Source organism: Elephas maximus, chromosome 27, assembly GCF_024166365.1.
Source record: "Elephas maximus indicus isolate mEleMax1 chromosome 27, mEleMax1 primary haplotype, whole genome shotgun sequence".
NCBI classification, from domain to species: Eukaryota; Metazoa; Chordata; class Mammalia; order Proboscidea; family Elephantidae; genus Elephas; species Elephas maximus.
Window position 1 is genome coordinate 27,898,246 of NC_064845.1, and position 24,226 is coordinate 27,922,471.

At 43.1% G+C, this 24,226-nt stretch overlaps 1 pseudogene; it reads right to left on the reverse strand.

Moving 5' to 3' along the window:
- Positions 1–17,392: 17,392 nt before the first annotated feature.
- LOC126068249 (cellular tumor antigen p53-like) lies at positions 17,393–19,604 on the reverse strand (annotated as a pseudogene).
- Positions 19,605–24,226: the final 4,622 nt, after the last annotated feature.

Consider the following 24,226-nt stretch of genomic DNA (forward strand, 5'->3'; position numbering starts at 1 on the left):
CTCCGAAGGTCATGCCTCCTTCCTGGTGGGGAACCCATGTCCAGTGACTGGCTTTTGAGGGAGTATAAAGGCCTGTTCCCTTGCCCCAACTCAGAAAAATTCTAAAAAACCATCACAGCTTCAGATCTCACGTGATTGGCTGAGGTCTTCTTGTGACGGCACCACAGCCCAACTTGTTCTCTGTCCAATCCTGCTTCCTTCCATTATCCCATAGGGATTGATCCCAAGAGCGCTCCTCAGTAAACTCCCACGTGCATTCTCCATCCCAGAGCTGCTTTCCCGGCAACCAATCCTGCAGCAATGACTTTGCACAGCTGCTTCCCCAGCCTGCCTCTGGACTTTTTGAGAAGGTTTTAAAAAATTTTGGATAAGCCACTGCAACTGGATTTCCCATATATATAGTCCAAAGCAATCCCCAACTAAGACAGAAGGGTATTTCATATTTTGAAATATAGTTTTAAAACCTAAGTTAAGATTTGACTCACGAGACTTAGCATGGGTTGCTGAAGGCTAATGTAATAGAAGTGAAACTGGTAGATTGACAGGGAAACAGTAATTCTCATTTGATTCCTGCTTTGGAATACGAGGATGAGGACAAGACATTCCCTAAAACTACAGGAAAGGGCAGGGCCTTGACATTTCTCAGTGGAAGAGTAAAGAAGGATGAACTCCAAAGAGACTTGGCTTGATTGAAACACAAATATTGAGTCTACAAAAGCTGGGAGCCCACTTCAATGCAAATAGATGAAGGAACACGAAGAGCTGGCCAGCAAGGCCCAGAGTAAACAACTCCAGTAACAGGGATTTAATGTTTATATGTGGATTTGTGTTGCTATTGACAGGCTCCTCAGGCATTATTAACCCCCCACCAAAAAAACCAAACCCATTGCCATCGAGTCCATTCTGACTCATAGTGACCCCACAGGACAGAGTAGAACTTCCCCGTAGGGTTTTCAAGGAGCAGCTGGTGGCTGCAAACTGCCGACATACTGGTTAGCAGCTGAGCGCTTAAGGACTGCACCACCAGGGCTCCCAGGCATCATTAGCTCTAGAAAATCCTGATGACTTTTTGACTAGAGAGGTTAATTAAAGAAGATTTCATCATTGGTGGGGGAGTGTGGGGGAGAGCTCCACAAAAATGCCGAGAAATGAGTAAAAAGTAAAAATGGAAGCAAATGATTTTTCTTTCTTCCCAGTAAATGGAAAATGAGGTTAAGTACAACATGATCTTCATAAAATTTGAAGATAGTAAATTCTAGGTAGAAATCAAGAGCAAATCCAGGTCTCTTAAGACTACAGAAAAAACAACCTAAGTGCCCATCATTGGCTGAAGGGATAATCAAACCATGATACATACACACAATGGAATAGTACCCAACGTTAAAGGATAACAATGAATCTGCAAAATATCTCACAACATGGATGAACCTAGAGGACATTATGCTGAGTGAAATAAGTCAATCACAAAAAGACAAATATTATGTGAAATCAGTATCATAAAAAGTCAAGAAAAGGTTTACACACAGAAAGAAACATTCTTTGATGGTTACCAGGGATGGGAGCGGGAGGGAAGGAAAATCACAAAGTAAATAGTAGACACATATTAACTTGGATAAAGGGAAAGGCAATACACAATAAGGGGGAGGTCAGCAACATATGCCCAAGGCAAAGGAAGGCACTGGCAGGTAAATACTATTACATACACAATTCTGCAATAACTTAACCACAAACAGTAATTTAAGAGTGGATACATAGGTAGATATGTAAGCTGAACAGGTGTGGGAGTACACCCATGAGTGCATACATAAATGCAAGTGCTGCCAATGTATCAACGTATACAGTAGAGCACACAGGGGGCAAAGTTATGGAAACTTTTTAGCCATAACGAAACTCCTTAAGGGATTGAGTCATGGGGCTTGAGGGCTTAGGACCATAGTTTCAGGGGACATCTAGGTCAATGGGCATAACATAGCCCATAAAGACAAGGTCCTACGTCCTACTTTGGTGAGTAGCAACTGGGGTCTTAAAAGCTTGTGAGTGGCCATCTAAGATAGAGCTATTGCTCTCTTTCTGTCTGGAGCAAAGAAGAGTGAAGAAAATCAAAGATTCAAGGCAACAATTAGTCAAAAGGACTAATGGACCACACGAACCAAAGCTTCCACTAGCCTGAGACCAGGAGAACTAGATGGTGTCTGGCTACCACTACCAACCACTCTGATTGGGATCATAATAGAAGGTCCTGGACAGAGTGGGAGACAACTCTAGAACAAAATTCAAATTCATAAAAAAGACCAGATTTACCAGTCTGATAGAGACTGGTGGAACCCCTGAAACTATGGCCCTTAGATACTCTTCAAACTTGGAACTGAACCCACTCCTGGAGATCACCTTTCCGCCAAACAAAAGACCGGCCCCTAAAGTGAATAACACCCTTGAGGAACCTGCTCCTCAGAACAATCAACCACACAAGACCAAAGGGGCAGCATTTTCCCCAGAACAAAATTCAGAAGGCAGGAAGGGGCAGGAAAGGTGGGCTAATGGGAACCCGGGAAGGAACTGGGGATTGAGGGGATTGCAATTTCTGTCACAAAAATAATGTGTATAAATTGATGAATGGGAAACTAATTCGCTCTGTAAAATTTTACTCAAACCACAAGAAAATGTTCAAAAGAAAAAAAAAAAAAAGACTACAGAAAACCTGAAACTGATATTCTGCTCAGTGTCTTAACTAGATGTTTTGCTCCTATGTTGTTTAAGGCAAAGCCCAGAGAATCTAAAATCAGAAAATACTATGGCAGTCCAGAGGGCTTGATCAACCCCACACCCATTGATGTTGCATCATTACTAGTCGATTATTGCCTTCTCTTTCACATTTTAAAGTTGGTACATCTAACTCTTGGATAAGACGGTCACTGACGTGAAAACGAGAAATGTGTACTTGGTTCATACAGCTTTTGACTTCAGAGACATTTTCCTAAGTAATTTAAATCTAATGACTCCTCAGACATTTGCTTCTCTTGAGACTGGGACAGTGACAGGAGAAGTACGTCTGTCATGTATTGAAAGCCCCAGGAAAAGCAGGGATTCAGGTTTTAAGTTCTTGCACCTGGTATTTCTAGCATATATTTCCTTTCCCATTTGTCTGCTTTCCTCAGACACACACTATATTGATAATGGCTACATTTAGCACAGTGATTGCAGTCCTTTAATTGAATGCAGTTGTATAATAAAACAGTAGAAGTCACATTATACTCAGGCTAGTTGCTTGATCTAGGGACCTCCAGGGAACATTCAAGAGCAGGGAGAAAGGAGGTTGCTGAGAAGGTAAATGTTTGTGGAATTCCCTTAGACCTAGTATTCAAAAAAAAGCCTCAAAGCCTGGGGCATATTCCCTCCTTTGGGTCTGTGGTCTCCTTCTTGCTTAGTAGCTGAATCCAGGTTTTACTACAACGATTTAACCCAGGTTTACTACAACGATGCACTGAGTTTAAAGCAAACAACCAAAAAAATCAGCTTAATTTCCCAGCCTCCCCTGCACCTGGCAGTGGTCATATGACACAGTTCTGGGAAGGGGTTTGAGAGATTTTAGGCTGGGGAATTGACCCTTTTAGCTAAGGGTTGTAGCTGTGGCTCGTATCTGATTTGTAGATGTGTTTTGTTTGGCCCACAGAGATTTCTTTTTTAAAAATGGGTAAGTTCTCATACAAATCCAGATTTCTAGATCTCTAAAAAAATCACGATGGAAGGGCTGACTCGTTAGGGGGAGAGCAAGTGGGAGTACGGAGTAAGGTGTATATAAACTTATGTGTGACAGTCTGACTTGATTTGTAAACGTTCACTTGAAGCTCAATAAAAGTTAATAAAAAAAATTACAAGATACGGCAGATCTTGCATTCTCATGTTGCAAAAATGGGCTGCAATTTAGTAATACCACAGTCCCCAACTTTTCTTACTGTCTTATCGCTGCCTGTTTCATTCGTTCGCTTTACTTGTCTCACCCTATAGGCATCTGTCTTGTAACATCTGCCTTAAACCACAGTCTCTGTCTCTCTCACTCTTTTTTCCCTTTCTCTGTTTTATGCCATGTTTTATCTGTCTATGCCTCAGCTATGGGTGACTGCTGCATCCCAAACCTTACACACTTATCAGGACTAAATTACCATACCCAAGGAGCTCTTCCTCAAAGCTGGGGCATGTGTGAGTGAATGAATGGGATTACTATTCATTAACCTTAATATTTTTAGGTAAGCTAACAAACAGTTGTCCCCGAGTTGACTCCAACTATGGCGACCCATGTGTGTTAGAGTAGAGCTGTCCTCCACAGGGTTTCCAAGGCTGTGAACTTTCAGATACAGATCACTATGCCTGTCTTCTGAGACACCTCTGGGTGGGTTCAAACTGCCAGCCTCTGCGGCTAGTGGTCCAGCGCTTAACCGTTTGTGCCACCCAGGAACTCCCATAAATAGCTATAAGAATCTATAAAGACTATGGTTTTTGCACCTTTATTAGCAGGAACTTTTTGCCAGAGGGCTGTTGCTGATACAGCTGGAGATAGCTGATGAAATTCCAGAAGGGAGCCCAGTACAAAATGAAAGAACACTGGGGCTGGGAGGGGAGAGTGGACAGCCTGGAATCTATTCATTGGTTTTCTGAAGTTTTATTTATTTATTAAGTCAATTTAAACAGTTAACATTTATTGAATGCTTACTGTGTGCTGGGCTTTTAGTTCATTTTAAACCTGTAACTTTAACAGGTTAATAAATGCACAAGTAATAGTAAGGTCATAAGAGATAAGCAAAGATACAATATGGTGATATGTAATTCTTATCCTGCCTAGTCAAACAGGAAGACAGTGTATATGATGAGGGCATTTGAAGCATGTGAAATTTTGAAAGTAATCTACTTAGCAAACACTTAAGTATTTCTTTACTACAGGAGTTAAGAAGTAGGTGTATGTTTAATGTGATCCCTCAGGATTCCTACTCTTTGGACTTCATTCAGAGGAGGGCACGTTGCTGTCTATTGATTGTGCAGTATTCTGTGGTCTGTACTCCTGTTGCCATCATGGAGAGCCCAGTTAAAGTCAATTGGAAAGAAATATACTAGCCCAGAAGATAGTCATCAGTTCTCATTTGTTTAGCGACCAGCACATGTCTCCTGAAACCAGCAAATCAAGCATGCTTTTACTTTTAAAATTCACATTGTCTTTCTTTCCAAAGATGATTTTTGTTTAAATATAAAGTGATTTTTTAATCAGTGTTATAGGCTCTGTGACTTTGCCTGGTGTTAAAGTAAGACTCTTCTGACCATGATTCTTCAGGTCTCCTCTGAACTCCCTCTATGCATGAGGTTACAGCTACACATTTGTAGATATAAGCCACCCATCTGAGTCAGCAGATTCTCCATTTCTCTGTGCTGACATTTTGTCCACATTGATTTTGTCCAGCCTGGTAAAGTATCTTGAGTAGCATGCAGTCAAGTAATTCCAACTAGTCCATCTTTGGGGACATCATGGGAAAGGAAGTCTCCATTAATTCTTTCCATTTGGATCAAACAATTCAGCCTGTAAGATGTCCCCTTTTCCATTCTTGACCAAATCCTTTACGAGGATCAAAGATCCCACTTATTCTTTGAGTGACTTCCATTTACATGTTGAAACAATCTCCTTTTATTGGTTTCTAAGATACTTGCAAGGTGCTTTTCAAAGTCTTTCTGGTGTAGTTATTATTCTCCTCATTTATAGTTTATTGGGTGTCTTTATCCTGTTCACATAAGCTCTCTTGCCAGTCTGGGGAAAATGCCCTATTTTTTCTCTAGTAATTTATATGGCTTTAACTTTACCAGTTCTCTTTTTAGCTTCTACCCCAAAATGCTTGTTATTTTTATTTCTTGGTACAAACTTTTCATGGACAGCAGGGGAAAAAGTATATAGGATTTTCTTGTGGGTTATTGACTTTTTAAAGTACTTCCTTTCAATTATCTCCTAAGTGGGGCCTACATTGATCATATTTTCCTTTTTAAAAATCTAGAGTGCATGAACAGGTTTCTTGGTTTTCCTCTGTTTCATGAGGATGCAGAATTCAATTATGTTTTTAATTCTTACTGAGTGGCTCACCCACAGCAATCTCTAGAGTCCATTTCTGATCCTGTCTGGAATGAAAAAAAGAAAAAAAAAAATGAAAGCCCGCTCTATTTTCTGTTGTTAAGGGTTGTAGAAAACATCCTCAAATTATTAACCCCTCCCCCATCTCTCATTCTGATTGAGCAGTTGGTCATTTACTTTTGGATGACGAAAGCATTCTTTTATTAGTATCTGGACTAATATTTTTAGCTTTTCCAATTCTTTTAACATTTTCTGTCTTATCATACCACTCAGGAAATCCATAATATACATATTTGTGCATATAGAAGTTTTAACATGAATTGTTTTAAAAATGGAAAAGCTTTTAAAAAGTTATAACAAATTGCTGCTGTGGAGTTTATTCAACAAATATATTTTGAGTGTCTACGCTATCCCAGGAAAACCCTGGTTGCATAGTGGTTAAGAGCTATGGTAGCTAAGCAAAAGGTCAGCAGTTGGAATCCACCAGGTGCTCCTTGGAAACTGTATGGGGCAGTTCTACTCTGTCCTATAGGGTCACTATGAGTTGAAATGGACTGGACTGCAGTGGATTTGTTCTTCTTACTATACACCAGTTCTAGGCATGGAGGATAAGCAGGGAACAAAATCAAGGTCCATATGCTTACATTCTAGAGACAAAGAAATCATTCATGAAATGTTGATAAGAGCTCAGAAGAAAAATCCAGTGGGATAACCATTTACAGCAGCCCTTTTCTATCAGTTCCATGGGAGAATTAAACACTAATGCCCTAAAGCACCTGTTACATACAATGAATTAACTTCTTGTACGCAACTAGAAGGATGTTAGCTATGTACCATCCTTGGGAGGTATGAAAAAAGTCACTGACATGGTTTTCTCTAGGGAAATTCTCTCACGGAACCCTGGTTGAGAAAGGCTTGGTTAGAGAGCACCGGTTGCTGGAGGAAATGCTTCTTTGGATCATTTGACCAGGGAAGGCCTCTCTGACAAGGACTCCTTTAAGCAAAGATCTGTTCAATGAGGCAGAGAGGGCCCTGTGCGTACATGGGGGCAGAAGATCCCATCCAGAGAGAGAGTAGTGTGTTCCCGCGACAAGAGTGGGCTTGGAGTATTTGAGGAAAAGTTAAGAAGATAGTTGTGGCTGGAGCTAAGTTATCAAGGGGCAGAGAGGTGGGGCCGAGTTACGTATGTGAGGCAAGTAGACTGAGAAACAGAAAATGAATAAGGGCCTAGATGTGCTTTATACAAATTCATATCCTCAAGTAAGCATCTCTTTGTTTCCTGTTGCCTCTGTTTATAATGATGACACCCATAAAGGAAAAACAATTTTTTTTCTAGTTTAAAATTCACAGTATTCATGCTAGTTAAATATCAGTGAAATCTGTCCTTATTTTACCCAATAGATAGAGCTACAAGTTTACAAGGCAAAAAACATTCCTCCCGTTTGGATGGTGTGAAATATATTTTTAGAAGCATCAGAGCAGGACAGAAGCTAGTTTGAAGGCTCACACATTGGGCTTCCATATTTTTGGTGTCACAAATAAAGTCACTTTAGAAAAAGATGGCTGTTGTTAGGAGAGCGTTCTCAGGGGACCTCACTAATTGAGTTAAAAACTGAGTCAAGCTCCACTGCATTACACATCATTTCATAGAAAAACTCTGTGCAACAACAGCATCCCGATGCCTTATTAAAAAAAATAATAATAATGACAGAGCTTCATAAAATCCCAGTAAACAGAACGGAGAATCTCTTGGAGTTTTTAAAAATGGGATGGCCCTCCTATATTTAGCCAGCATGGCAAACTAAACTAATATCATAGCTCTTTTACTTGAGGGCTTGCCTATGTGTAGATGCTCTCTATCAGGAGGTCCAGTCTCGACTCCCATTTAACCAATACTGACTTCAGGACTGTTACATGAGAGAGGTAACAGGAGACTCTGGGGTGAGTCCTGGGGATCTGCATTTTAACAAGTACCCCTGGTGACTCCTTACACACTTTTGGAAAAGCCTCAGAGAATAACTGTTAATGATATTCAACCAGGAATTTGCTTTTGGTAAGAGGGGCATAGTATAAGTGAAGCTATCACGAGAGAGCTGGTTCGCTTGGCATGGTTTACAAAAATAATAGGTTCTTTTTGAAATATTTAGCTAATCATCTACAATGAAACTGAGTTGTGGACCTGGCTTTTCAATTTGTACCACTGAACTGTCCTTGGTGTATTTATTTCCTATGGATGATTTTTGGCCTTTCTTACGTATTCTCACATATTGTGTGGAAAATGCCCTCTGTTTTCACAGTCTTCGTGTCATTAGTTATCTGTGTTGCAGAGGTGACTTTTCCTTGTGAGAGAATGACTCCATTGATCTAGCAACTTACACAGGTGTTCTCACACATGCTGGATAGCAAATCACCTGTGGGACTTTTTAAACCTGTAGCTACACAGGTTCCACGCCTGACACCAAGCAGAACCTCTGGGTACAGGGGCCCCAAATCTACACCCTTAAAACCTTTACTGCACAGCCACACTTAAGAACCACTGGTTTAATGATAAACCCGAAATCAAACCCATTGCCGTGGAGTCGATTCCGACTCATAGCGACCCTATATGACAGAGAAGACCTGCCCCATAGGGCTTCCAAGGTTGTAATCTTCACAGAAGCAGGTCGCCACATCTTCCTCCCATGATAAGCCTGATGGGTTTAAACCACTGAGTTTTGGTTAACAGTAAAGCACTTTACCACTGAGCCACCAGGACTCCTCCAGTTGGTTTAATGCTAAAACCAAGTCAAACCAAAACCATTGTCATCGGGTTGATTCCAACTCATAGCGACCATAAAAGACAGCAAAGGAAATTTTCTTTGAGACTTCAAATGTTTTTTTCTCCATTGGACAGCTGTTTATTCCTGCTGTAACCAGAACTTGATTTAATGTGTTCCCAGAAACTCTGAATTTTATGCTATGTCTGCTCTGATACTGAGCAATGTGATGAACAATCTCTGAGGTTTCTAATTGGGCTTCACTTCTAGTCCTGATAAGACACACCAACAAGGACAAAGTTTTCTCTAAGTGGCAGTTTATTCCCCTTGATGAAGAGTGAGAGATAACTGCTTGAAGCAGTGTGGTGGAATATCACACCACCTGGTCTGAAAGTTTTGGAGAATTTAGCCCTTAGACTCTTGGAGCACATCAGTACAACACTGGGTAATAAGAGCTTGGCTATGCTGAACAACAAAGCTTCTAGATGCACAGTCTGTACACTAAGTTCACGTCAAGTTTGAGAGATGGCGGAGGAAATGGGCTTCTTGATGTCCTGACTCTGGAATTACAGAAGAGTATCTGGAAAATTTTTTAAGACTTCTAAGGCAGGTTAGATTACAACCACTCTAGCTTAGACTGCAAACATCAGATACCTGCATCTTTTTCCTGTACTCCAAGCTCCCTTCCTGAACTTGCCCTTGGAGTTCTATAACAGGCTGTAAATTCCACAAAGTAGGGGGCACTTTATGCCAGAGTCTGGCAGAGCTGCCGCTCAGAAACACATGCCCACTATTTTAGAACAAACAGTCCTGTCGTTTCCAAGGATCATACAGTCTCCATTTCTACTTTCCACACTCCAACCCCAAGTTGGCATAGGTTGTTGACCCTTAGCCTAAGGGTGGGTGGTGCAGGAATTAAACACAGCAGAGTGGTGGAAGGTCAGGGGTTCCGATCCACCAGCTGCTCCTGGGACAAAGCAGTCTGCTTCCCTAAAGATTTACAGCCTTGGAAACCCTATGGGGCAGTTCTACTCTGTCCTGTAGGGTCTATGAGTCCAAATTGACACCATAGCAGTGGGTTTGGTTAGCGGGTTTTTGTCCCTCAGCCGGTGCCCAAACTATGAGCGTCACCAGGACACCCAGTGCTTAGTCAGTCACTGGAATGCTCTGCATCACTGGAGGAAGAGGTCTCAAGACTTGAAAATAACATGGGAAGGTGCAAAACCGACGCTTCCTGACAGATTTCCTTAAAATCTTGCTCTTCAAGGGTGGTCCTGGGACCAGGAGCAGCATCACCACCACCTGGGAGCTAGTTAGAAAGGTGGACTCTCAGGTCCCTACCCCAAACTTACTGGATCAGAATCTGCATTTTGACAAGATACCCAGGTGATGACTATTCATATTAGGATTTTAGAAACTAACAGATGTAGCAAATGATCAATCGAGCGCTTCTCAGTCCCCCGACACGGAGACTCAGTCTTTTGTGCATGCCCCGCACCCTCTCCACAGGTAGTAAAGGAGCCCCCAGGGACCTAGGAGCCTGTGATGCTGAGGGCAATTTGGTGATTGGCTGCTGCGGCCACGTGACCGGCGCTTGGTCTCCCGTGCGAGCGGATTGGCTGTCGCGGACGCTGACGGACAGGGCAGGGGCGGGCCAGAGCCTGGTCAGAGGGGCGCGTGTGCACTAGAGGGGCGAAGGCGCGAGAGCGCTAGTGCGCGTGCGCGAGCGGCAGGGCTTTCTCTCGCGCCGTCGGAAGAAGCCGGAGCGCTTGTCCTGAGGTGAGCGGGGCCGTGGGGCTGCCGGTCCTATCGCGCCTTCACCGTCCGGGCGAGCGGGATCGCAGGGCGGGGCCTGGCGGGGATAGTCTGGGGTTAACTACCCTCAGGGAGCCTCGCTTCTGAGGTGGCCGCAGACCCAGGCTCAGCCACCCCTCGGTGCCTCGGTTTCCCTTTCCTACCCTCTTACGCGTCTCTACATCCTCCCCACCGCGGAGACGGGGCCGCCGGAGAGGAGTTGCCCACCTGGCAGCGTCGCCTCCGCCTTTGTTTCCCGCCCAGAGGGATGCTGGCAGGTAAAGGGCGCTGGTGGTGAGGTGGGGGCGTTCCAGGCGCGGACCCGGGCTGGGGCCCAGCAGAAAGTGGCATTAATGCAGCGGGAAAATGAGGGAAGAAATGGAGTGTCACGTTAAAGTGGCCCAGGCCTTGGGACGCGAACCTCTGAAGCCTGGGGACCCGCACTGATCCCGGGGCTGTGAGCGACGCCCAATTGCAGGCGCAGCTGTGCAGAAGCGCTCTCTGCCCCGGTGCGGGCGGGGTGGGGGCGGCGTGACCCCGGGACCGAGCCCGAGTGTCGCCCGGAGAAGCTTCTCTGCCCGCTGGACCTGCAGGCGAGCCCTGGGCCCAGGTTCCCCGCAGGTGGGCGCTCTGAGTGGGCTGAAGGGCCCAGGTTCCCCGCAGGTGGGCGCTCTGAGCGGGCTGAAGGGCCCAGGTTCCCCGCAGGTGGGCGCTCTGAGTAGGCTGAAGGGCCCAGAGATTGGTTACAGGGGTAAAAATGTTCTAAGCAGCTGGGCGCTGGCGGAGCAGGTCTAAATGAGACCCTTAACTGGTGACTGGTAAGTTGTGAGGAAAGAAATGCGTGCAGTGAACTGCGGACCAGGTCAGCACACTGAGATTCTTGTTCAAGAAGACAGATTTTGTGTGTGTGTTTTTTGGGGGGGGGGGGGGAGGTCGCTGTAAACTGAGGTTTTTCAGGGGCTGTTGAAGCGCGTAATTACTTGTTTTCTGCTTATTAATGGACTGTAGGGAGAGGAACGCAGGGTCTAAATTAAGCCTCTTCAGACCTCCTCAGTTCTTTGAAAAGGGTGTGTTTGAAGAAGACCATTTGGCTGGCAGAAAAGGGATGTGTGGGGAGGGAATCTCTCTTGTAAACCACACTTTGAAAAGGGGAGGTGTGTGCAGCAGTTTCGGAGCAGATTAAAACTGCAGGGTATCGCCTACCTCTCTCCTCCATTTCCGCAGACCTGCAATAGGAAGGGTATACTGTACATCCTTACAGTGAAACATAAAAGGTCCCTTCAGTTTTCCAGTGGTTAACTACTTTGTTAATTTTCCTGTATTCTGGAGTTTCAGTGTAATCGACTTAGAATTTATTCTGGCATGAGATTAACAAAGGTGTTTATTTACCTGATTCCTTGGAGACATCCTGATACCTTTTCAAAGCCCTTTTATTCCTCTTCTTGCTACAGATTGGTTTTTTAGGAAACAGTATGATTTTCAAACATCTAAGACATACTCCAGAGATGGATTATCCAATGAGCAAGGTACACATGGGGCTACTTGTGCCTACTTACTAGTCTGTAGTCAAAATTTTACCTGTTTTTCACCACATGAAAGTGGTGATGAAACCCCCATGAAATTGTGCCCTACTGATTGGTAAGCAAACACAATTAAGCCTGTTGCACACCTCGCTTAATGTAATCCTGTGAGTACCTTGCTTACTGCTTAATCCGCCCCTGCATCCTGACAAAATGTCTACACTTGATAGGAAACCAATTAGCTTGACAAGTCACAAAAAAAAAAAAAAATTGAAGAGGGAGCACTTAGATTTGTTAGGGAGCAGAGAACTCTGAGGTGCATGAAAGTAAAAGAAGTTGCTATGAAGCTCAAGGTCTCTGGGAACATAACAACTGTTCCTAGTAAAGTGAAATACAGGTTGTTAGTTAGTGGTTGGAACACAAAGCAAATTATTGGGAATAACTTAAAACTTTGCCTAAAAGTTTTAAGTTGGTATTGGTGATGGTGGGGGAAGGAATTCTGAAGGTTGAGAGAGGTGGTATAACTTGAAAAACTATATGCTTTCAGGTCTAAAGAAAAAAAAATGTCATTTTTTGTCATGCAGGCCGTTCCTGGATTACGAACGAGTTCCGCTCCTAAATCTGTCTTTAACTTGAATTTGTACGTAAGTCGCAACAGTTAGGTACGGTTGGTATCTAACGTCAGTTAATCAAATGTTTGTCTTAGGATGTAGTGTTCCTTTTCTATACATAAACATTAAAGAATCATTTCCAGCTACACTAAAATATCTTTAACATGATAATATGGTAATAATAACAGTGTTCTAATGCGCTTCCCAAAGTAGCGCCAGTTTATTATTACGAACCTTTGTATACACCTCAAATTTTTAATGTAAATAGGCTTTACGGGGATTGGTTTGTAACTACAGGTTGCACGTTAGTGGGTCTTTTGTAACTGGGGACTGCCTGTGAAAACTACACAAAGGGCATGCAGTTCTTACGTTCAGCCTACAGAAGGGGCTTTGAAAAGGTGGAAAAATACTGATCAGTTTAAGGAAGGGAAACCAGGAAGATTGGCAGGCTTAGTTCATCTTGAGGGATGCAACATGTATCAGTGACCTATAGCACAAGGTTTTATTGTCTGAATCAATGAAAACTCGTTACTGTTACTTTCAAAACAACAAAATCATTTCCTTTCTGTCGTTTCTGTCCCTTGGGTAAGTCACCGGGAGGATGGAGAGCAAATGAAAGAAATTAGAGTCCAACCTGCATGCCTAAGGAGTAGTGTCCTTTGAGAAGGATCTGTGTCACATTGTGTACATGTAAGAGCCTTCACATTGAGAGGGGTCTGAGCACCTTCCTTAGGATGTGAGACAGAGCTAGATAGCATAGCCACAGGTCGGGGCTGGGAGTGCTATTATGCGATGCTGAAGCAGTGGGGGAAAAGGAGAGCCAGGAAATGTTGAATTCAGTGAGGCTCTTGCATTTGCAGCATTGAGGAGGCATTTCCAGGCAGAAGTGCCTCATTGTTGGCCAGCCTGGCTTTGCTTTATATGGCTTCCAGACGACCTGCCAGTCACAGTGGAGGCTCCTGTGGAGGTTATGCATCTCAGGTGGTAGCTTATGCTTATAATGTGGTCTAGAAAAGAAAGGCTCCCAAAGACAGAAATCTAGGCTGCCATTCCTGTCACCCATAAAAAAAAAAAAAAAAAATTTCCAGAAAGCAGATTGTGCCCTCCCTACCAGCAGGTGGCACTGCTGTCTCTGGGAATTCCTTGAGGAGATGAAATAATGGAGCTGGCAAACCAGCAGTATGTAGCATCTAGTCTAGAAGATCTTGAGAGGCTTTGTGAGATCTCAGTCAAAGAGAAGCTCAAAGAAAATAATTGTGAAAGCCAAACTTTTTCTATAAGGTTTCTAGAGCACATTACAAGCATAAGCTACAACCTGAGATGCATAACCTCCACAGGAGCCTCCATTGTGACTGGCAGGTCATCTGGAAGGTTGGATGGTTGTGGTTACTTTGCTGGTTGTGTGTGTGTAGTGGGGGAGAAGGCAGAATGTAACCTACTAATTAAGCATCATAATACAGGGTTTGAAAGCACTTTGAATAAATTGGTTAATTGAATGTGAAGTTGAAATCATAATTCAATCAAAATTCCCCATAACTTCATAGTTTCTAATTCTTTCATTGTAAAGCTAGTCTACACACATGGGTGGGATTCTGGAAATATACATTATTGGATCAGTATCCAATAATCACATACCCTGAAGGTAGGGATGAGAGTATTAGTAAAAATACTGTTGGTTAATTAGCCACTATATTTCAGGGCTGACACAGAAGGCAGGTCAAAGTTATTCTCAAATCAGTTTCTTCTGAAACTTGAAACTTCCTAAGAAGTATGGATTTTCTTAAATTCTGTCCTTTTGAGATTTTATTCACAACCGAAAACTTGGACATTGGTTTTATTGACCTTAGGAGCCAGGGTCATTCATCCATTCTCTCCTTGGAAATAACTAGATGGCTGTTGTTTGAAATGGATTTTGTAGACATGATGTTTGAGAGAGATGGGTGCTGTTGCCAGTGATGGGGAGGTTACAGTGTATAATGAGGCCCTCAGCTTTGACCCTGACCCAGGTAGAGTACACTGCCTTTGGTGCCAGTACCCCAGCCACCTGCTTCCTCTTGCAGTTCGTATTCTATGCTCAGCTTATTGGAGGTTTATTTCTGTCTGTCTTCAAATGAACTGATGAGCTTGCTTTTATTACCAATGACAAATCCTAAAATTCTGCTGGTGCTAGCTCAACATTATTAGTCATTAAAAAAAATCAAACCCACAATGCCATACCACCTCACCCCCACTAGAATGGGTATAATTAAAAAAAAGAGGAAAAGAAGAGGTGTTGGCAAGGATGTGGAGAACTTGGAACCCTTGTTCATTGCTGGTGGGAATGCAAGATGCCATAGTCGCTGTGGAAAAGTTTGGTGGTTCCTCAGAAAAGTTAAATGTAGAACATATGACCCAGCAGTCCCAGTCCTAAGCATGTGGCCCAAAGAACTGAAAGCAGGGATGCAAACAGCAACCTGTATACCAGTGTTTATTGCAGCCCAACTCACAATAGCCCAAACTTGAAAACAAGAAAAATGTCCATTAAGAGATGAATGGATAAAGAAAATGGAATATACATAACAATGGGCTATTATTCAGCCATGAAATCCTGATACATGCTATAAGGTGGACGAACCTGGAAAACATCATGCTGAGCAAAATAAGTCAGTCACAGAGAGATACTGTTTGATCCGTCTTACATGAAATAGGCCGATTTTTTTTTTTATAGAGACCAGAGCTTATTAGTGATTGCCGGGGTGGGAGGGAAGAGTAAAGGGGAAGTCAGTGCTTAGGGGCCACTGAGTTCCTGTTAATGGTGGTGGGATAATTTGGAAAAGGATAGTGGTAATGGTTGTACAACATTTTCAATGTAATCAATGTCACTGAATTGTACATATAAAAATTGTTGGGGAAAAGATCCTGCTAGTACTAAATAGCAATAGTCACAGCAGCTTATTAACATTGCCTCTTTATGTGACCCCAGCTCTCTTCACTTTTCTGAACCTCAGTTTTCTCGCCTGTTCTCTGGGATTGGTGAAGTGGCAAGTGTTGCTTAAGATTCCTTCCAAGCCTGAAATTGTCTGACTACGTGATTTGTGTAGGTATTTCTGAAGCCTCTGAAAAATTCTCATTTAGAAGGCATTTTCCTACTGTGAGTGTAGGGAGTCTTAGTCATGTAGTGCTGCTATAACAAATACCACAAGTGGATGGCTTTAACAAAGAGAAGTTTATTCTCTCTCAGTCCAGTAGACTAGAAGCCCAAAGTCAGGGCGGTGGTTTCAGGGGAAGGCTTTCTTTCTCTGTGGGCCCTGAAGGAAGGTCCTTGTGATGCATCTGTCTTCCCTTGGTCTGGGAGCATCTCAGCACAGGAACCTCAGATCCAAATGTTGCGGTCTGCTCCTGGTGCTGCTTTCTTGGTGGTATGAGGTCCCCAACTCTCTGCTTCCTTCCCTTTCCTTTTTATCTCTTGAGACATAAAAGGTGGTGCAGGCCAGATCCCAGGGAAACTCCCTTTACATTGGCTCAGGGAGGTGACCTGGGAAGGGTGTTACAATCCCACCCTACCCGTCTTTAACATAAAATTACAATCACAAAATGGAGGACAATCACAGAACACTGGGAATCCTGGCCTAACCAAGTTGGTACACATAATACAATTTTGGGGTGACAATACAATCCATGACATAGGGTGAGAAGAAATTTAAAGTCTCATTAGTATTTTTTTTTGATAGCAAATTTTATTGTAAAATAAGAAACAGGTATAAAAATGGGATATACAAAGGGGCGAGGAGAAGGGATACAGGTGAAGAATGCAAACGTGCCTTCCAGAGTGCAAAGAACTTAGACTCTGAGCATTGGGGGCAGTAAGACATGGTGGTGGGTGCAGATCCCATGGAAAAGCTGGAATCCTCCAGGGGGTGGGATGGGGCGAGGTTTCCTTTTAGGTGCTGAGGTTTACCTGGAGGCTAGACAGGACGTGGCTAGGTCAGCAGAAAAGGGACTTGGAAACTCCCTTCCCTTAAGCAGCTGCCCAGTCAATCCATCAACCAACAGGGACAGGGGGACCAGCACTCCCCAGAGGCCAAGTCCCAGATACCATGTAATCTAAGACGGTTTTAAGGCCAGCCCTGGTGACTTCCAGCCCTCTGGGATCTTTGAGTCCTACACACATCATTTCATTAACCTCATGTCAAACCCCACGAGGTAGGTGGTGGGTGTCAGCATTTCACAGACGTGCACATTGCTGTCAGGAGGAGTGAAACACCTTGAGATAGTTTCCCTGGCTAGTCTGCTGGTGACCTAGGCTTCCAACCCAGGTATGGCCAGTTCTATGACTGGTTTTAAAATCTAATTCTTACATGCAGGAATGCTATCCTCTCTCTCCCAAGCATTTTTTATAGTAAAAACCTTAAAATCTAAGCTGGATTGTCCCAGCTGCCCTCATGCCCCCCAAAACACCAGTGTAGGCCAACATCTTTAGTGGAGGCCCAGACCAAGGTAAGTGAAGAATTCCTGAGTGTTTTGGAGGCACACCTGTATGAAGCAGGGGTTCAAGCATGTGAATTTCAAAATGGTAGGGAAGGAAGGCAGGGGCAGGGTGTGTAAATGGGGGACAGGAAGTGAAGGACGTCAGTCTGAGTCAGGCTGCTCTCTCTTGAACATTAGTTTTTTATGGCGGGAGGTAGATTGCCTTTTCTTAGACTTGGGAAGGCTAGATTGAGCCCTGCTCCCCTCTGGCTGCTTCCCAGCCTGGGCATCCTTCAGCTCCAAGGCCTCATTGAGCTTTAGGAACATCTTGAAACATTCATGCCCATGGATCTGAAGGGTGAAGTATTTTTCATCCAGTGGCTTCTTCTTTGGCTTCGTAGAGGAGCTGGTGCTGGTGGGCAGTGTTTGCTTAGTGATCCTCCCAGAGGGTGGCTCAGGGCAAGGCTCCCACTTGTTGTGGAAATTGTCTTCCTCCGTACATCTGTGTTTCCCAGGACAGGTACAAATATGCACCTCGAAACTGTTGTGTCCCAGCGGATTACCATTGGAGTCTTCCATTGTCATAATGGTGAGAATGGGTTCATGCGCCCCATGCAGGAGCTGTTACACATGAAGTTGAAGTGGATGGTGGTAGTCAGAACCGACCTCTGGTGGCTCCTAGGGCACCCCACACTATGTCATAGAGTGATGGTGTCCTCCAAATACTCAGCATGCAGGTTTCCTCCCACTGCATGAGGTGCTGAGGAGGGTCCAAGCAATCGCTATAGTCAGAGCGGCACTCAAGGTGGGGGCAGTGCTTCACGACCTCCATCATATGCTGACGTCTGGTAGATGGCCATGGTGTGAACACAGGTGCTGGGCGGGGGTGTTGAGGTGACCCATGGCTGCACTGGACAGGCCTTTGCCAGCTGGCAAAACAGCATGTTAAGTTCAGGGGAGTACGTGTAGGTGACGGACTTGGCTGTCCCAGAATGCAAGAAGCCCAGACAGAAACGATAGGTGCTGGGTAGGTCTTCTGAGAAGGGACAGAGGATGACAGCGTCCAGGAGGTGGCTAGTGTAGGGGCTTCTGATATTCCTTGAGCCCCAGCTTGGCTTTCTAGCCAGTCTGCAGCATCTTCTGGGAGTAGCAGATTGACTACTGCCTCCGCTGCTGGGGACAGTGAGGGGGATAGAACCAGCTTCTCAGAAAGGAGTTTCCCCAAGTATGAAAATGTCTCTTGACTCAGAGGGAGCTCAATGCTCAGATCTGACTGAGGCTCCTCCACTGCAGCTCCAGGGAAGGAGTCTGGCTACGGAACCTCAGGGAAGTGTGTAACCTTCTTGGGAAGGACTCTCCAAGTCCAGAAAGAAGGTGCCCCCAGAGCCCAGCAGCTAGCTGTGCCCAGGATGGTGGCTTCGGGCTTTTGACTCGTTAACATTTCTTCCAGATAGTTATGCATTATCTTAGAATCACAAAGTCATAGCTAGAAAGAATTCCAGAGATGGTTTAATTCAAACTTTTCATTTTATAGACAGGAAGTTTCAATTCAGAAACTAGGTGACCTGACCAAGCTAACAGGGCTAGTTAATGGCAGAAAACAAGGGGACTAAGACTGAAGCTTGGATCTCATCTGGATCTTCCAGTTCTCAGTGCTGCCTCCCTTCACCTGCCATCAGGACATAAAACATGTTTTGTCTGCAGGGCTGGGGCCAAGCAAATTGTCTGGGTAATTCCTTAATGTAGGATTTTAAAGGCACGTCATGAATAGCGTTGGGTTTGGGGAGAAAGTCAAGGTTAGACTTCTCTTTGCAGCTCATTCTTTTCTTCCCTGACTGATCCCGAGCAGGATTTTTCTGTGCATCTTTGGGTTTTTAAAACTTTTCTGCACATCGTCTGTTTCCTGTAAGAAAAAACTTTGACCATCCCAGAAGAGTCCTTCCCCAATCACTTGTTCTTAAATTGAAGTTCATGAACTCCCTAAGGGCTAATATTTTCAGGGGTCATCCATGTGGTAGCATGTATCTGAACGTCATTTTTCCTAATGGCCGAATAATAATAGTCCATCATGTGTATGTTCCAGGTTCTGTTTATCATCCGTTGGTGGACACTTGGGTTGTTTCTGTCTTTTGGCTGTTGTGAATAATGCTGCCTTGAAAATTTGTCTGCAAGTATCTGTTTGAGTGCCTGCTTTCAGATATTTTGGGTATATACCTAGGAGTGGAATTGCTGGGTCATATGGTAATTCCATGTTGAACGTTTTGAGAAACTGCCCAACTGTTTTCCACAGTGACTGCCGTTTTACAGTCCACCAGCAACGCACCAGGATTCTAATTTCTCCACATGGCTTCCTTTTTAATCCTATGTGTTTCATCCTGCGTTTAACACATCATTCTGAGGAGGGAGCCCTTGGCTTCAACAGACTGCCAGAGAAGCCCACGGTACAAAGAAGACTAATAACGCTTCAGTCTGCATGGAAAACCCCCAGCATGGGAGAATTCTTTTTTTTTTTTTTTTAATAACTTTTATTAAGCTTCAAGTGAACGTTTACAAATCCAATCAGTCTGTCACATATAAGTTTACATACATCTCACTCCCTACTCCCACTTGCTCTCCCCCTCTCGAGTCAGCCCTTTCAGTCTCTCCTTTCTTGACAGTTTTGCCGGCTTCCCTCTCTCTCTATCCTCCCATCCCCCCTCCAGACAAGAGTTGCCAACACACTCTCAAGTGTCCACCTGATATAATTAGCTCACTCTTCATCAGTGTCTCTCTCCCACCCGCTGACCAGTCCCTTTCATGTCTGATGAGTTGTATTCGGGGATGGTTCCTGTCCTGGGCCAACAGAAGGTCTGGGGAGCATGGCCGCCGGGATTCCTCTAGTCTCAGTCAGACCATTAAGTTTGGTCTTTTTATGAGAATTTGGGGTCTGTATCCCACTGATCTCCTGCTCCCTCAGGGGTTCTCCTTTGTGCTCCCTGTCAGGGCAGTCATCGATTGTGGCCGGGCACCAACTAGTTCTTCTGGTCTCAGGATGATGTAAGTCTCTGGTTCATGTGGCCCTTTCTGTCTCTTGGGCTCTTAGTTGTCGTGTGGCCTTGGTGTTCTTCATTTTCCTTTGCTCCAGGTGGGTTGAGACCAATTGCTGCATCTTAGATGGCCGCTTGTTAGCATTTAAGACCCCAGACGCCACATTTCAAAGTGGGATGCAGAATGATTTCATAATAGAATTATTTTGCCAATTGACTTAGAAGTCCCCGCAAACCACGTTCCCCAGACCCCCGCGCTTGCTCCGCTGACCTTTGAAGCATTCATTTTATCCCGGAAACTTCTCTGCTTTTGGTCCAGTCCAATTGAGCTGACCTTCCATGTATTGAGTGTTGTCTTTCCCTTCACCTAAAGCAGTTCTTATCTACTGATTAATCAATAAAAAACCCTCTCCCACCCTCCCTCCCTCCCCCCTTGTAACCACAAAAGTATGTGTTCTTCTCAGGTTTACTATTTCTCAAGATCTTATAATAGTGGTCTTATACAATATTTGTCCTTTTGCCTCTGACTAATTTCGCTCAGCATAATGCCTTCCAGGTTCCTCCATGTTATGAAATGTTTCACAGATTCGTCACTGTTCTTTATCGATGCGTAGTATTCCATTGTGTGAATATACCACAATTTATTTACCCATTCATCCGTTGATGGACACCTTGGTTGCTTCCAACTTTTTGCTATTGTAAACAGAGCTGCAATAAACATGGGTGTGCATATATCTGTTTGTATGAAGGCTCTTGTATCTCTAGGGTATATTCCGAGGAGTGGGATTTCTGGGTTGTATGGTAGTTCTATTTCTAACTGTTTAAGATAACGCCAGATAGATTTCCAAAGTGGTTGTACCATTTTACATTCCCACCAGCAGTGTATGAGAGTTCCAATCTCTCCGCAGCCTCTCCAACATTTATTATTTTGTGTTTTTTGAATTAATGCCAGCCTTGCTGGTGTGAGATGGAATCTCATCGTGGTTTTAATTTGCATTTCTCTAATGGCTAATGATCGAGAGCATTTTCTCATGTATCTGTTGGCTGCCTGAATATCTTCTTTAGTGAAATGTGTGTTCATATCCTTTGCCCACTTCTTGATTGGGTTGTTTGTCTTTTTGTGGTTGAGTTTTGACAGAATCATGTAGATTTTAGAGATCAGGCGCTGGTCGGAGATGTCATAGCTGAAAATTCTTTCCCAATCTGTAGGTGGTCTTTTTACTCTTTTGGAGAAGTCTTTAGATGAGCATAGGTGTTTGATTTTTAGGAGCTCCCAGTTATCGGGTTTCTCTTCATCATTTTTGGTAATGTTTTGTATTCTGTTTATACCTTGTATTAGGGCTCCTAGGGTTGTCCCAATTTTTTCTTCCATGATCTTTATCGTTTTAGTCTTTATGTTTAGGTCTTTGATCCACTTGGAGTTAGTTTTTGTGCATGGTGTGAGGTATGGGTCCTGTTTCATTTTTTTGCAAATGGATATCCAGTTATGCCAGCACCATTTGTTAAAAAGACTATCTTTTCCCCAATTAATTGACACTGGTCCTTTGTCACATATCAGCTGCTCATACGTGGATGGATCTATGTCTGGGTTCTCAACTCTGTTCCATTGGTCTATGTGCCTGTTGTTGTACCAGTACCAGGCTGTTTTGACTACTGTGGCTGTGTAATAGGTTCTGAAGTCAGGTAAAGTGAGGCCTCCCACTTTCTTCTTCTTTTTCAGTAGTGCTTTGTTTATCCGGGGCTTCTTTCCCTTCCATATGAAATTGGTGATTTGTTTCTCTATCCCCTTAAAATATGACATTGGAATTTGGATCGGAAGTGCATTAAATATATAGATGGCTTTTGGTAGAATAGACATTTTTACTATGTTAAGTCTTCCTATCCATGAGCAGGGTATGTTTTTCCACTTAAGTATGTCCTTTTGAATTTCTTGTAGTAAAGCTTTGTAGTTTTCTTTGTATAGGTCTTTTACATCCTTGGTAAGATTTATTCCTAAGTATCTTATCTTCTTGGGGGCTACTGTGAAAGGTATTGATTTGGTTATTTCCTCTTCGGTGTTCTTTTTGTTGATGTAGAGGAATCCAAGTGATTTTTGTATGTTTATTTTATAACCTGAGACTCTGCCAAACTCTTCTATTAGTTTCAGTAGTTTTCTGGAGGATTCCTTAGGGTTTTCTGTGTATATAATCATGTCATCTGCAAATAGTGATAACTTTACTTCTTCCTTGCCAATCCGGATACCTTTTATTTCTTTGTCTAGCCTAATTGCCCTGGCTAAGACTTCCAACACGATGTTGAATAAGAGCGGTGATAAAGGGCATCCTTGTCTGGTTCCCGTTCTCAAGGGAAACGCTTTCAGGTACTCTCCATTTAGAGTGATATTGGCTGTTGGCTTTGCATAGATGCCCTTTATTATGTTGAGGAATTTTCCTTCAGTTCCTATTTTGGTAAGAGTTTTTATCATAAATGGGTGTTGGACTTTGTCAAATGCCTTTTCTGCATCAATTGATAAGATCATGTGGTTTTTGTCTTTTGTTTTATTTATGTGGTGGATTACATTAATGGTTTTTCTGATATTAAACCAGCCTTGCATACCTGGTATAAATCCCACTTGATCATGGTGAATTATTTTTTTGATGTGTTGTTGGATTCTATTGGCTAGAATTTTGTTGAGGATTTTTGCATCAATGTTCATGAGGGATATAGGTCTATAATTTTCTTTTTTTGTAATGTCTTTACCTGGTTTTGGTATCAGGGAGATGGTGGCTTCATAGAATGAGTTGGGTAGTATTCCGTCATTTTCTATGCTTTGAAATACTTTCAGAAGTAGTGGTGTTAACTCTTCTCTGAAAGTTTGGTAGAACTCTGCAGTGAAGCCGTCCGGGCCAGGGCTTTTTTTTGTTGGGAGTTTTTTGATTACCATTTCAATCTCTTTTTTTGTTATGGGTCTATTTAGTTGTTCTACTTCTGATTGTGTTAGTTTAGGTAGGTAGTGTTTTTCCAGGAATTCATCCATTTCTTCTAGGTTTTCAAATTTGTTAGAGTACAATTTTTCATAATAATCTGAAATGATTCTTTTAATTTCATTTGGTTCTGTTGTGATGTGGTCCTTCTTGTTTCTTATTCGGGTTATTTGTTTCCTTTCCTGTATTTCTTTGGTCAGTCTAGCCAATGGTTTATCAATTTTGTTAATTTTTTCAAAGAACCAGCTTTTGGCTTTGTTAATTCTTTCAATTGTTTTTCTGTTCTCTAATTCATTTAGTTCAGCTCTAATTTTTATTATTTGTTTTCTTCTGGAGCCTGATGGATTCTTTTGTTGCTCACTTTCTATTTGTTCAAGTTGTAGGGACAGTTCTCTGATTTTGGCTCTTTCTTCTTTTTGTATGTGTGCATTTATTGATATAAATTGGCCTCTGAGCACAGCTTTTGCTGTGTCTCAGAGGTTTTGATAGGAAGTATTTTCATTCTCGTTGCTTTCTAAGAATTTCCTTATTCCCTCCTTGATGTCTTCTATAACCCAGTCTTTTTTCAGGAGGGTATTGTTCATTTTCCAAGTATTTGATTTCTTTTCCTTAGTTTTTCTGTTATTGATCTCTAGTTTTATTGCCTTGTGGTCTGAGAAGGTGCTTTGTAGTATTTCGATGTTTTGGACTCTGCAAAGTTTTGTTTTATGACCTAATATGTGGTCTATTCTAGAGAATGTTCCACGTGCGCTAGAAAAAAAAGTATATTTTGCAGCAGTTGGGTGGTGAGTTCTGTATAAGTCAATGAGGTCAAGTTGGTTGATTGTTGTAATTAGGTCTTCCGTGTCTCTATTGAGCTTCTTACTGGATGTCCTGTCCTTCTCCGAAAGTGGTGTGTTGAAGTCTCCTGCTATAATTGTGGAGGTGTCTATCTCACTTTTCAATTCTGTTAAAATTTGATTTATGCATCTTGCAGCCCTGTCATTGGGTGCATAAATATTTAATAT